The sequence below is a fragment of the Cervus canadensis genome, chromosome X, assembly GCF_019320065.1.
Source record: "Cervus canadensis isolate Bull #8, Minnesota chromosome X, ASM1932006v1, whole genome shotgun sequence".
Lineage (NCBI taxonomy): Eukaryota > Metazoa > Chordata > Mammalia > Artiodactyla > Cervidae > Cervus > Cervus canadensis.
The window spans coordinates 143,596,022-143,610,195 of NC_057419.1; the positions used below are offsets into that span (position 1 = coordinate 143,596,022).

General features: G+C 42.3%; 1 long non-coding RNA gene across 4 annotated transcripts in view; it reads right to left on the reverse strand.

Annotated features, from left to right (window-relative positions):
• Positions 1-11,804: 11,804 nt before the first annotated feature.
• The window catches only part of LOC122435167, a 98,107-nt gene continuing 95,737 nt past the window's right edge, over positions 11,805-14,174 (reverse strand). For 2 of the 4 annotated variants that reach the window (XR_006267607.1, XR_006267604.1), the window contains one exon: positions 11,807-12,399. This is a non-coding gene — a long non-coding RNA (uncharacterized LOC122435167). Of the gene's footprint in view, positions 12,400-14,174 lie in introns of all 4 variants that reach the window. The other 2 variants (XR_006267606.1, XR_006267603.1) reach the window with 2 other exon arrangements.

Here is a 14,174-nt window from a genome sequence, read left to right on the forward strand (position 1 = left end):
ATCCAGCAGATGTTGGCAATTTGATCTCTGGTTCCTCTGACTTTTCTAAAACAAATTTGAACATCTGAAAGTTCATGGTTCATGTACTGTTGAAGCCTGACTTGGAGAATTTTGAGCATTACTTTGCTAGGGTGTGAGATGAATGCAATTGTGTGGTAGTTTGAGCATTCTTTGGGATTGTTTTTCTTTGGGATTGGAATGAAAACTGACCTTTTCCAGTCCTGTGGCCACTGCTGAGTTTTCCAAATTTGCTGGCATATTGAGTGCAGCACTTGCACAACATCATCTTTTAGGATTTGAAATAGCTCAACTGGAATTCCATCACCTCCACTAGCTTTGTTCATAGTGATGCTTCCTAAGGTCCTCTTGACTTCACAATGCAAGATGTCTGGCTCTAGGTGAGTGATTACACCATCATGGTTATCTGGGTCATTAAGATCTTTCTGTATAGTTCTTCTGTGTATTCTCACCACTTCTTCTTAATATCTTTTGCTGCTGTTAGGTCCATACAGTTTCTGTCCTTTATCCTGCCCATCTTTGCATGAAATGTTCCCTTGGTATCTCTGATTTTCTTGAAGAGATCTCTAGTCTTTCCCATTCTATTGTTTTCCTCTGGTTCTTTGCACTGATCACTAACGAAAGCTTTCTTATCTCTCCTTGCTATTCTTTAGAACTCTGCATTCAAATGGGTATATCTTCCCTTTTCTCCTTTACTTTTGGCTTCTCTTCTTTTCACAGCTATTTGTAAGGCCTCCTCAGACAGCCATTTTGCTTTTTCGCATTTCTGTTTCTTGGGGATGCTCTTGATCCCTGTCTCCTGTACAGTGTCACAAATCTCTGTCCATAGTTCTTCAGGCACTCTATCTATCAGATATAATCCCTTGAATCTATTTGTCACTTTCTCCGTATAATTGTAAGGGATTTGATTTAGGTCATACCTGAGTGGTCTAGTGGTTTTCCCTATTTCTTCAATTTAAGTCTGAATTTGGCAATAAGGACTTCATAATCTGAGCCACAGTCAGCTCCCGGTCTTATTTTTGCTGACTATATAGAGCTTCTCCATCTTTGGCTGAAAAGAATATAATCAATCTGATTTTGGTACTGACCATCTGGTGATGTCCATGTGTAGAGTCTTCTCTTGTGTTGTTGGAAGAGGGTGTTTGCTATGACCAGTGCATTCTCTTGACAGAACTCTATTAGCCTTTGCCCTGCTTCATTCTGTGCTCCAAGGCCAAATTTGCCTGTTACTCTGAATCAATACTAAGTGGAAATATATATGCTTAATATAGATGATATTAAGAAGCTTCTTCATGCAAAGAGAAAAAGATTTATAATGAATACCAATGCTTCTGTCCAAAGCATTAACCTGATAATTGAGCATGTTTGGAAAACCCAGGAGGAGCAAAGGTAACAAACATTGTTGGTTTTTAGAGCCAGGACCTGGGTGTCATATCTTAGTGTTTGTGAGTCCAGCTTAATTAAAATAATGCTGTTATCCTCTATTAATTGGTGTCTCTGTTGAGAAATATATGCAGTTTGATTTTTATTGACGTCAATACTTCCTTTAGTCCTATAACCTTACACCTTAATTGAAAAGAGAGGTATTACTAAAGGTCAATAATGGTAACCTATTTTCTGCTTTAAAATTATAGCTGAATTTTGTTAGTATTTAAGAAAAAATTATATTCGTTCTTGGAATATGCTAGATGAATAAAAGAGAAGTGTCTTGTGATATTTAGCTGTATTCAATTGTGTGGAAAGAGTTAATCTTATATTTGAATAACTTCAAAATTTATCATCATCGGGTCCACTTTTCTTTTGTGCAAAATCTTTATTGTGACAGGGTGAGGGCGGGGGAAGTGAAATATTCCTGTTTAGAAAACTTATATGATATCTTCATTGAATCTCTTTATCATTCAATAAGTGAAAATGAAAAAAAAAACTTACAGATAAAATGCATTTGGGGGGAAGTTTATACTGCATTAAATCTTCCTTAGTTCTCAAGAGCTAAGGCATGTGAGATCGCATCCCTCTTAGACAGTTGGGGACAAGTACTGAGGGAATGAGAGTAAATCATCCATTTTGTTTTGCCATTTCCCATCGGAAATTTTCAGCTGCAATTATTCCCTTCTCCCTTTATAGTATAATTTGTGTCAAATCAGTTTCGTTTTGAATGTGTTTACTTTTTTCTTAGCAATATGAAGTATGACATTGCTCATTATTACGTTTTACAGGCAGAAGCTTTATCGTGAATATTCTCAGCAGTTTCTGACTTTGTTTCTGGAGTGGGATATAAGCGTGCAGGAAACCAAGGAGGAAGAAGAAAAACTAGCTGTTGGTATCAGGCTTAACTTTCTAATTAATCTGTTGTAACCAAGAGGCTTCTCAAGAGGTGGCGCTCGTGGCAAAGAACCTGCCTGCCAATGCAGGAGACCTAAGAGGGACGAGTTCAATCCCTGGGTCGGGAAGATTCCCTGGAGGAGGTCATGGCAACCCACTCCAGTATCCTTGCCTGGAGAATCCCATGTACAGAGGAGCCTGGCGGGCTACAGCCCATAGGGTTGCAAAGAGTTGAACACGACAGAAGCGACTTAGCATGCACGCATGCTTTGTAACCAAGTCTCAAGTTTAATGGAGAGCCTGGTCATGTCTTAGACCCATAGACCTGAACCAGGGCCCCACTGCTGCCTATGTGGTTGGACCCGGATCACAGAAAATCAGAGAAGTACAGGCACACACCACACTCACAAAAGCCCCTGGTCTTTACTCCCTCTCTTGGTTTGGATTCTTGCAGTTCCAAGTGTCTGAAATTTACCAGAGTACAAAAGCAGAGTTTCAGGCCTTATCGAAAGTTTCTCAGGCAGGGTCATTTGGGCTCTGTCTCTATCTCCTAGTAGGATTTTTCCATGAGGTCTGTAAGGTAGAGTCTTGCAATCCTAAACGTGCTCTCAGTTTAGTAAACTCCAGTGTGCTGTGCTTAGTCTCTCAGTCGTGTCTGACTTCTTTGTGACCCCATGGACTGCAGTCTGCCAGGCTCTTCTGTCCACGGGGATTCTCTAGGCAAGAATACTGGAGTGGATTGCCATGCCCTCCTCCAGGGAATCTTCCCAACCCAGGGATCGAGCCCAGGTTTCCCGCACTGCAGGCAGATTCTTTACCATCTGAGCCTCCAGGGAAGCCCAAACCCCAGTGGACCGAGAAAATCTTGTTCTGTGGCTTGGCAGGAAGTTCTTTCGGAAGACTATCACTCATCTAGTTTGGATCATTTGCCTATTCCATAACCAGCCATTGCAGTCAGGGCATGGTTTACTCTTACCGGACTGACCTCTGTCACAGTTAGGGGTAAGGATGGTGGAGGAGGTGTTGCCTTTTGAGGGCAGAGGAGAGAACCTGGAATTGTTTCCTCACAGTGGGTCAGTGGATGGACCACGGAAATACCATTGCCAAGCTGCAGTACAGTCCAACTTAGATGAGCGTCATGGCGATCACGAATCTAAAATAAGACCTGTCTGTGTGGTTGTGGCTGAGCAGCTGGAGAGTTGGATTTTCCAGGGTTAGGGTGAGCTAAGCATGTTGACAGAGTGAAAAGGGGGTAAGGTGTAAGTGCAAGGGTGTAGGTATAGTGAATGACCATGGCCTTAACTCAGAAGGAGGATACAGGGCAGGGGGTGGAGAAAGGGGGCAGTGAAAAATGTTCAATTCAAATGTAGATATCAGGTCCTGGTAGGGTACTGAGACACAGTACAAAGGGGAGTGAGCTGCCAACATAAGGAGGTAGAGGTTACCTGATGGGAAAAATGGGCAAACAGTATATAGTACAGTGGTCAAGACCCTGGGCTCTGGAGTCATAATGTTGGGATCCAATTCTGATTTGTCCAATTACTGGCTATGGAGCCATGGGCAGATTATGTATCTCTGACAGGTCTCAGTGTCCTCATGTATGAATGGGGTGTAATAAGAGTACCTACATCATAGGTTTGCCTTGAGGATGAGTTCCTAAGGGAGTTCCCTGGTGGTCTAGTGGTTAGGATTCAGGGCTTTCACTGCCTTGGCCAGGGTTCAATCCCTGGTTGGGAAACTGAGATCCCACAATCCACTCAGTGCAGCCTTCCCCGCCCCCCAACCCCGCTTTCTCCCCTCCAGTCCTCCCCTTCACCAATGAGTTCCTAAGTGTTAAGTTCACTTAACGTCTTTCAGAGCAGGGCCTGACAGATAGTTCCTGTATGAGTTTGCGGTTCTTCCTCTTATATAGATTTTGCAGTTGTTGGTGACAGAATCTAGGATAAGGAAATGTAAGTGAATGGCTAAACTAGGGGAGAGGACAGAATTGTTTCTGGAGATCAGGTCAAAGAACTCAAAGCTTTGCATTATTGAAAGGTTCATCTTGTATATTGAATGGCCAAGAATTACTACATGTTTCAATGTTGTTAGGAAAGAATTTTTCTCTTAATTGCTGTTAAATAGGATAATTGCATAGATTTCATTTATTTTTGATAAAGAGATGGCGGTGAAAACTGTTTGTAAATTTTGTAGCTACCAAGAATTAAGATGGATGTTTTGAATATGGGCAAAGAAGGACATTTCCTGTGTAGAGCATTGTATTTCTGCTTCCGTATGCACCACAGCATCCTCACCAGGAAAGATTTCATTTCCATCCATCACCATACTAATAGGGCCCACATGGGATCTCATTGATAAGATGGCTCGTTATGTCCACCTCACAAACAAAGAATAAATCGCAGTGATCTATGAGTCTGACCAAATTTCCCAAATGGCCTCCTGTTATCTCACTGGCGCCTATCTTCTCAAAGCTGGGAGACCACCAAATTCCAGACCTCCAGCTACGTGATCCCTGCAGAGAATTTTTCTTTGGTGGAGTATAAGGAGGACTCCATCTGAAAGGGAGAATGCTGGTTCTCCTTAAGAGCCAGTCACCCTCTCTTTTCCCTCTAATTAATTTCCTTTTCTTGCCTGACTGCATGGCTTGCTCTCTTTTTCTCTGCACTAGCCTTACATTCTGGTCCCAAAACCCATGAGGAAAGATCCATCGCAACTGGGTGGGCTCCTCTCACGAGCCCACTTCCAGTGGTCCCCTCCCTTGGACCTTTCCAAGAAACTGAGACGAGCTCCGGGATGGGACTCTCCACTTGGCTTGCTGGACTGACATCCACACACCAGCCCACATTTCATCCATTGGTTACAAGGGTAAGTGAAATCCCATTCTCTCGGATCCTTTTTCTCTCCCCTTGTTTCCAAGTCCTAGCACTAGGCAGGAGGATCCCCAGGGCCCTCTGGCCCTTGACTTTGAAATAGGGGACGCCCATTTCAAAGCAGACTGTTATTACTCTCTGAAAAAGTCCTGAGAACGGGAACGCCTTTTCTCTCAGACCTTTCTCCTCGCTTTCTCTCTCCCTTGTCTAACCTCTCTTTTCGGCTGCAATGGGAAATTCTCAATCCTAGCCTTCAAAATCTACTCCTCTAGGATGCCTTCTTTGAAACCTAAAAGCTTTACAGACTTGATAACAGGTCCTGATGGCCAGAAAACAGAACTCTTGATTATAACACTCTACCGCCTCAATGGCAAGTGGTTAGAAATCCCTTATGTTCAGGCTTTCTTTGCTCTTCTCTCTCGACCCTCTCTCTGTGAATCCTATTCTAATTCTCAAATACTCTTAGGCAACTCAGGGTCACATCCTCCCAATACAATGTCTCTCAATCCCTCTTCAGACTTTTCTTATTCTTCCTTCGACCCTTCCGACCGCAGCCCACCCCCTATCGCTCCCAATTTCCTTGCAGCCGCTCCAGATCCAGATCCACAACCTCCCCTTTACGTCCCCTCCTCCCTCCCTCCTTCTCAAGCACAGGCCTCCCAACCCCCAACCCCCCTCCCTAGCCTGTGCCTGAGATATGCTCTGAGACTTCAGCCCCACCCTCTACCCCGAGAGTCTCAAGGCTTTACCACAACTTCTCTACATCCCCTCCCTGTACCCGGTCCCAAACAACTTTATTTTTTTTTCTTTTTTTTTTTCTTTTTTTATTAGTTGGAGGCTAATTACTTCACAACATTTCAGTGGGTTTTGTCATACATTGATATGAATCAGCCATAGAGTTACACGTATTCCCCATCCCGATCCCCCCTTCCACCTCCCTCTCCACCCGATTCCTCTGGGTCTTCCCAGTGCACCAGGCCCGAGCACTTGTCTCATGCATCCCACCTGGGCTGGTGACCTGTTTTCAAGAACCAGAGGGGACAGGGACAGAAACACACACACACACACACACACACATACACACACACACACACACATTCCATTCAGTTTGAAAAATCAACTTCATTTCCCAATGAAATTGAATACCAGGAATACTTTCACCAAATAATGAATAGTACACAGTAATTTTTGTCACTTTGTTCACAAGTATTTTCTGCTTTCAAAGTTTTACCCACATACTGGTTTTCCTGAGTAGAGCATTTCAAACACTATATATGAGTAAATTTATAAATTGAAATTATCCTACCTCTTTCACCAGTCTTACTCCTACCCCCCAACCCAAAGGGGGCTGTTGTCATAGGATGGTACCTCCTCTCCAGGGACCTGTAGGTGAAAGCATACTTGCACACTCTCATGTTCTTTTCCAAGAGATTTCCTATCTTTTCTTTTCCACTTAATATTAATTCATAGGATTTAAAACATAATTTCATGATATTAGTTCTTGTGATTTTGGCATATTTTAACATGCTCATTGTTTCTCTACATTTTTAACTGAATCTCAGTTGAAATTACTTGCCAGTCTCCTTGATAGTAAGGTTGTTGGACAAATCAAAGACACTAACCCAATATCTGAGGTAGAGTTTGCAAATATTCCCCCTAAATTCTTCACAAATTTCTCTGGGCTTTAAAATTCCCTGGAACATACCGGGTATAGGAAGGGAAAACACTTTTGCCAATGCCCTTCACTTTCAACCCAAGATAATATAAATGTCTGTCCTTCCAGATTGGGCATTCCTCTATATTTCTCTTTGCCAGGAAGGACGTCAAGAAAGCCACTCCCACAACAGAGGAGAGACGAGACAGATACTCCAGTAACTCTTCCAAGCACACTTTACTTGGTGGGGATTCTTGAGAGGCTTCCTGTAGAGCATTTCGTCCAATCAGATGTCCCCTGTTCACATGGCCTCATTTGCATACACCATATATAAATGGAAAATAGTAGCACCAAGACCGCTTTTCTATTTCAATCCAAGGGCCTTGAAATGTGTTTCCTTGGTGTCTGAATGTTTCCCTAATTCTATGTTTCCCCAGAGCGGTGTCTGGAAAGCCACTCTGAAAACAGACTTTGATGAATGGAGGGAGATGGCATAGTAGACATCAGCAAGCACAGATAGCTCCCTAGGGTTTTGTGACTCAGTTCCCTGTATGGCATTTCATCCAGTCAGATGCTGCCTCTACACAGGGCCTCATTTGCATACAATGTATAAAATGAAAAATACATTTGCCACTGCCTTTCTCTGTCAACCCTAGATACACTAAATGTCTGTCCTTCCCGGCTGAGCTTTCCCCCCTCTCTATCATTGGCCAGGAGCCTGGCAAGGAAGTCAATTCCAATACACACGAGGAATAACAGAAAGAGCTAGCCCAGTAACAAATGCAAGCACCTATGACTCCCTGGAACATTTTGACCAGTGTTTCTTCCATTGCGTTTCATAAAATCAGATGTTGCTTTTGTGCAAGGCCTTATTTGCATAGAAAATATATAAATAGACACTATGGCTCCCCATCCCCTTAATCTTCATTTCCTGATAGTGTAAATTTTTGTCCCTGTAACTGAGAACTCCTCTAAGTGTCTCTTTGCCTAGAACGGCAGCAAGAAAGCCACTTGGAAAACAGAGCATGGAAAATGAGAGGATGGAGATAGCCCAGTATATATTGCAAGCACAAACGGCTCTCTGGGGTTTTGTGACACAGTTTCAGGTATTGCATTTCAGCCAATCAGATGCTGGGTCTGCACAAGGCCTCATTTGCATACAGGGTATAGGAAGGGAAAACACTTTTGCCAATGCCATTCACTTTCACTCCAAGATAATGTAAATGTCTGTCCTACCTGAGTGGGCATTCTTCTCTCTCTCTCTCTCTTTCCCAGGAAGGGCATCAAGAAAGCACCTTCCACACCAGAGAAGGACAGACAGAGACAGACACTCCAGTAATTCTTCTAGGCACACTTTACTTCCTGGGGATTCTCGACAGCGCATCCTGTAGAGCATTTCATCCAATCAGCTGTTGCCTGTTCTCATGGCCTCATTTGCATACAGTATATAAAAATGGAACACCGTAGCACCACCACCACCGCTTTTGGCTTTCAATCCTAGACCCCGTAAGTATGTGTCCTCGGTGGTTGAACATTTTCCTAATTCTCTCATTGCTCAGAAGCACACCTGAAAAGCCACTTTGAAAACAGACTGTGATGAACTGAGACGTAACATAGTAGATATCGCAAGGACAGATAACTCCCTAGGGTTCGGTGATTTAGGTTACTGGATGGCATTTCATCCAATCAGATGCTGCCCCTACCCAGAGCCTCATTTGCATATAGTGAATATACTAACATGGACTGGAATGGGTGAACTTAACTCAGATGACCATTATATCTACTACTATGGGCAGGAATACCTTAGAAGAAATGGAGAAGCCATCATAGTCAACAAAAGAGTCCGAAATGCAGTGCTTGGATGCAATCTCAAAAACAACAGAATGATTTCTGTTCGATTCCAAGGAAAACCATTCAATATCACAGTAATTCAAGTCTATGCCCCAACCAGTAATGCTGAAGAAGCTGAAGTTGAATGGTTCTATGAAGACCTACAAGACCTTCTAGAACTAACACGCCCAAAAGATGTCCTTTTCATTACAGGGGACTGGAATGCAAAAGTAGGAAGTCAAGAAACACCTGGAGTAACAGGCAAATTTGGCCTTGGAGTACAGAATGAAGCAGGGCAAAGGCTAATAGAGTTCTGCCAAGAGAACGCACTGGTCATAGTAAACACCCTCTTCCAACAACACAAGCGAAGACTCTACACATGGACATAACCAGATGGTCTATACGGAAATCAGATTGATTATATTCTTTGCAGCCAAAGGTGGAGAAGCTGTATACAGTCAGCAAAAACAAGACCGGGAGCTGACTGTGGCTCAGATCATGAACTCCTTGTTGTCAAATTCAGATTTAAATTGAAGAAAGCAGGGAAAACCGCTAGACCATTCAGGTATGACCTAAATCAAATCCCTTATGACTATATAGTGGAAGTGAGAAATAGATTTAAGGGACTAGATCTGATAGAGTGCCTAATGAACTATGGACGGAGGTTCGTGATATTGTACAGGAGACAGGGATCAAGACCATCCCCATGGAAAAGAAATGCAAAAAGGCAACATGGTTGTCTGAGGAGGCCTTACAAATAGCTGTGAAAAGAAGGGAAGCAAAAAGCAAAGGAGAAAAGGTAAGATATTCCCATTTGAATGCAGAGATCCAAAGAATAGCCAGGAGAGATAAGAAAGCCTTCCTCAGAGATCAATGCAAAGAAATAGAGGAAAACAACAGAATGGGAAAGACTAGAGATCTCTTCAATAAAAGTAGAGATACCAAGGGAACATTTCATGCAAAGATGGGCTCAGTAAAGGACAGAAATGGTAGGGACCTAACGGAAGCAGAAGATATTAAGAAGAGGTGGCAAGAATACACAGAAGAACTGTACAAAAAAGATCTTCATGACCAGATAATCACAATGGTGTGATCACTCACCTAGAGCCAGACATCCTGGAATGTGAAGTCAAGTGGGCCTTAGAAAGCATCACTACGAAAAAGCTAGTGGAAGTGATGGAATTCCAGTTGAGCTATTTCAAATCCTGAAAGATGATGCTGTGAAAGTGCTGTACTCAATATGCCAGCAAATTTGGAAAACTCATCAGTGGCCACAGGACTGGAAAAAGTCCATTTTCATTCCAATCCCTAAGAAAGGCAATCCCAAAGAATGCTCAAACTACTGCACAATTGCACTCATCTCACACGCTAGTAAAGTAATGCTCAAAATTCTCCAAGCCAGGCTTCAGCAATACCTGAACTGTGAACTTCCAGATGTTCAAGCTGGTTTTAGAAAAGGCAGAGGAACCAGAAATCAAATTGCCAATATCTGCTGGATCATCGAAAAAGCAAGAGAGTTCCAGAAAAACATCTATTTCTGCTTTATTGACTATGCCAATGCCTTCGACTGTGTGGATCACAATAAACTGTGGGAAATTCTAAAGGAGATGGGAATAGCAGACCACCTGACCTGCCTCCTGAGAAATCTGTATGCAGGTCAGAAAGTAACAGTTAGAACTGGACAGGGAACAACAGACTGGTTCCAAAGAGGAAAAGGAGTATGTCAAGGCTGTACCTTGACACCCTACTTATTTAACTTATATGCAGAGTACATCATGAGAAATGCTGGGCTGGATGAAGCACAAGCTGGAATCAAGTTTACTGGGAGAAATATCAATAACCTTAGATATGCAGATGACACCACTGTTATGGCAGAAAGTGAAGAAGATCTAAAGAGCCTCTTGATTTGAGTGAAAGAGGAGAGTGAAAAAGCTGGCTTAAAGCTTAACATTCAGAAAACTAAGATCATGGCATCCAGTCTCATCACTTCATGGGAAATAAATGGGGAAACAGCAGAAACAGTGGCTGACTTTGTTTTTCTGGGCTCCAAAATCACTGAAGATGGTGATTGTAGCCATGAAATTAAAAGACGCTTACTCCTTGGAAGCAGAGTTATGACCAACCTAGATAGCATATTAAAAAGCAGAGACATTACTTGGCCAACAAAGGTCCACCTAGTCAAGGCTATGGTTTTTCCAGTGGTCATGTATGGATGTGAGAGTTGGATTATATAGGAAGCTGAGCGCAGAAGAATTGATGCTTTTGAACTGTGGTGTTGGAGAAGACTCTTGAGAGTCCCTTGTTCTGCAAGGAGATGCAACCAGTCCATCCTGAAGGAGATAAGTCCTGGGTGTTCATTGGAAGGACTGATGCTGAAGCTGAAATTCCAGTACTTTGGCCACCTCATGTGAAGAGTTGACTCATTGGAAAAGACCCTGTTGCTGGGAGGGATTGGGGGCAGGAGGAGAAGGGGCTGACAGAGGATGAGATGGCTGGATGGCATCACCGACTCGATGGGCATGAGTTTGAGTAAACTCCGGGAGTGGATCATTAGAAATTATAGGATCATTTTTATTATTCTGTGAGCTTATACTGATTGGCTTGAATTGACCTATGGTGTTTGTCATAAAAAAGTAGTTTATAACACTGTAAGTAGGATTTTTACATCATTGCTATTCTTAAAAATGCATAATTATACTGGCATAGTACAATTTCTGGAAAAAATATGGAGTCAAATGTGGACACTTCTTTCTTATCCATAGAAATAGACCTTTAAGACTTTTAATGACTTTTCTCCCTTCATGCATTATCTACCCAGTTTTATTTACAACAAAACTGTGTGGTTTTCAAGTGCAAAATATAATAAGAATAAATAGGCCTAGCCCTTCCCTGGTGGCTCAGACGGTAAAGCGTCTGTCCACTGAGGGAGACCTGGGTTCGATCCCTGGGTTGGGAAGATTCCCTGGAGAAGGAAATGGCAACCCATTCCAGTACTCTTGCCTAGAAAATCCCATGGATGGAGGAGCCTGGTGTCCGTGGGGTCGCAAAGAGTCAGACATGACTGAGCGACTTCACCTTCTTTCTTTCCCATAGGAAAGTGGGTCAGCGTCAAAATGGGGAATCCCTAAGCCACGGGAATTAGGTAACAGGTGGTCTCAGAACTAATTTTTGAATCTACCACATGACATTCCCAGTTGGGCAATGTCAAGAATATTATATATGCCTAGAGGAATGGCAATCATGTCTTTCAAATAAACCTGGCAGTCAGATGACATCTCCACTTCCCAGGATTTCAGTGAAGGTCATGAGATGAAAGTAGTTTCACAAGATGCTTACTTCTGTACTCTCCCAATTAAAGCCCCTTGAGGTATGAGCAAGCCATAGTTTTAACCACCAGTTAGCCAAGGAGTGAATTCCATGGGAAAGGAAAAGGCAAGGGTCTGCATGAGATTGCCCAGCCCCACAGCAACAGGGGAGAATGCTTAAGCAGCAGGATTTGGGGGAAAGTTTAGTCACAGGATCAATCAGACAAAGTCCCCAGGCACAGTCAACATGTGAGAATGAAATAAACCTTAAAGTACCTTCCTGGAACTTCCCTGGTGGTCCAGTGGTTAAGAATCCGCCTTCCAATGCAAAGGATGCGAGTTTGATCCCTGGTCAGGGAAGTAAGATCGCACATGCCGTGGGGGCAACGAAGCCCGCGTGCTGCAAGTAGAGAGAAGCCACAATGAAGAGCCCATGTGCCACGATAAAGATCCCACATGCCACATCTAAGACCCAACACAGCCAAATAAATAAATAAATACTAAAAAGAAAACTGCAACCTCATCACTAGAAAAAAGGAAAAGAGAAGAAAAGGAAAGGAAAATAAAATAAAATACCTTCCTTATGCAACTAAAAATAATATAAGAAAAGGAAAATATACATATGCCCAGCACTTCAAAAAAAAATTCAAAATGGGATACATGCCCAAACCAACTGAGGGATCTGAGTGTTACTCTGAACACAGGAGGACTACCTTTGATCATGTCATCTTTCACCAAGATGACCCACGCTAGGTTCTGGATGTATGGGCCTAGCTGAGCAACAGTGTGAATGAAAGACAGAAAACTAGGCCTGGACAAAGAGAAGAAGTTTCATATTCAGGAGGCACTGAGACACTGTTTAGAGCTAGCTAAACACCCAGCAACTCTAAGACTTTGAAAATGGCAGACTAAAAATAGTATCTGCTGATTCCCTTAGTGCCTCCTACAGCACAGAAACTGAGAAAATTGGTGTGTCCATTTTAGAAGCTATAGAAGCTCTGAAAGAGAATACACATGGCATAACATTCATAACATATACATTTCCTTCCCGCTCCTTCAAATCCAAATGATCTCTATGAGCTCTTATTATTTAAGTCACCTCTTTTCTTGGGGGAGAACATATGGAGAAACTATTCATAGTTGAAGTTTTACAGTGTTGCAAAACAGATATCTTCTGTTGGTTTGTTCATTATTCCTCACAACAGATCTGTGAGGTAGATAACAATATGCCATTTCCTAGATGTCCCAATCTACGGTCACACACATCTACTTAGAGGCATCTCTCTTCATTTTCCATGGGTTACTTTTTTCCAATTAAAGGACAATTTTTAGAATAGAAACAAAAAGTTTCCTTTGAAGAAGATTATAAAATTAACTGTTGTATGATCCCAATGCCCTTTAAAGTATTCATAGTGTGTATGTGAGTGCGTCAGTGATAGCTGCTCAGTCGTGTCTAACTCTTTGCGACCCCATGGACTGTAGCCTGCCAGGCTTCTCTGTCCATGGAATTCTTCAGGCAAGAATATAGTATTGGGTTGCCATTTCTTTCTCCATCACATGTGTGTAAAGAGAATGAAGGGACATATAGTTTTCATTTCCTGCTTACTCCTGAATCTACATCACATTTCTTTATTAAATGTGAGTTAGGGACTTCCCTAGTGGTCCAGTGGTTAAGAACCCACCTTGCAATGTGGGGAGAAATAAATATATGTATTGTAATTGATTATATTTTTTAAATGGAAAGCAAAAACTCAAATTCATAAAAATGATTACCTATAAGATGACAAGAGGAGTAGCTCAGGTTGGAAGGGGATATATATTCTCATTAAAAATATAATACATAATTACTGACTCCATGTACTGAAAAGGTCAAGAAACAATGACCAACCCAGTAGCAAAGAGCAATTCCACTTGCTCAGATTGAATTAGACACTTTTCACACTAAAAGGAACTGGGCTTCTTTGGAGAAAAGGCTGATTCCAGGACTAAGTGAGGATTGTAGCAGATGAGTCTGAACCAAACTCTCATATCAGAACATGCGTCAAGGAGACAACAGCCACCCTAAAAACTCAGAAGCCAACTGAAATGGTCTCACAGTCCAAAAATAGAACAATTTGAACATAAAAAATGTTAATGCCTGCGATGGATTAAAACATCAAGTATATAAACATCTAG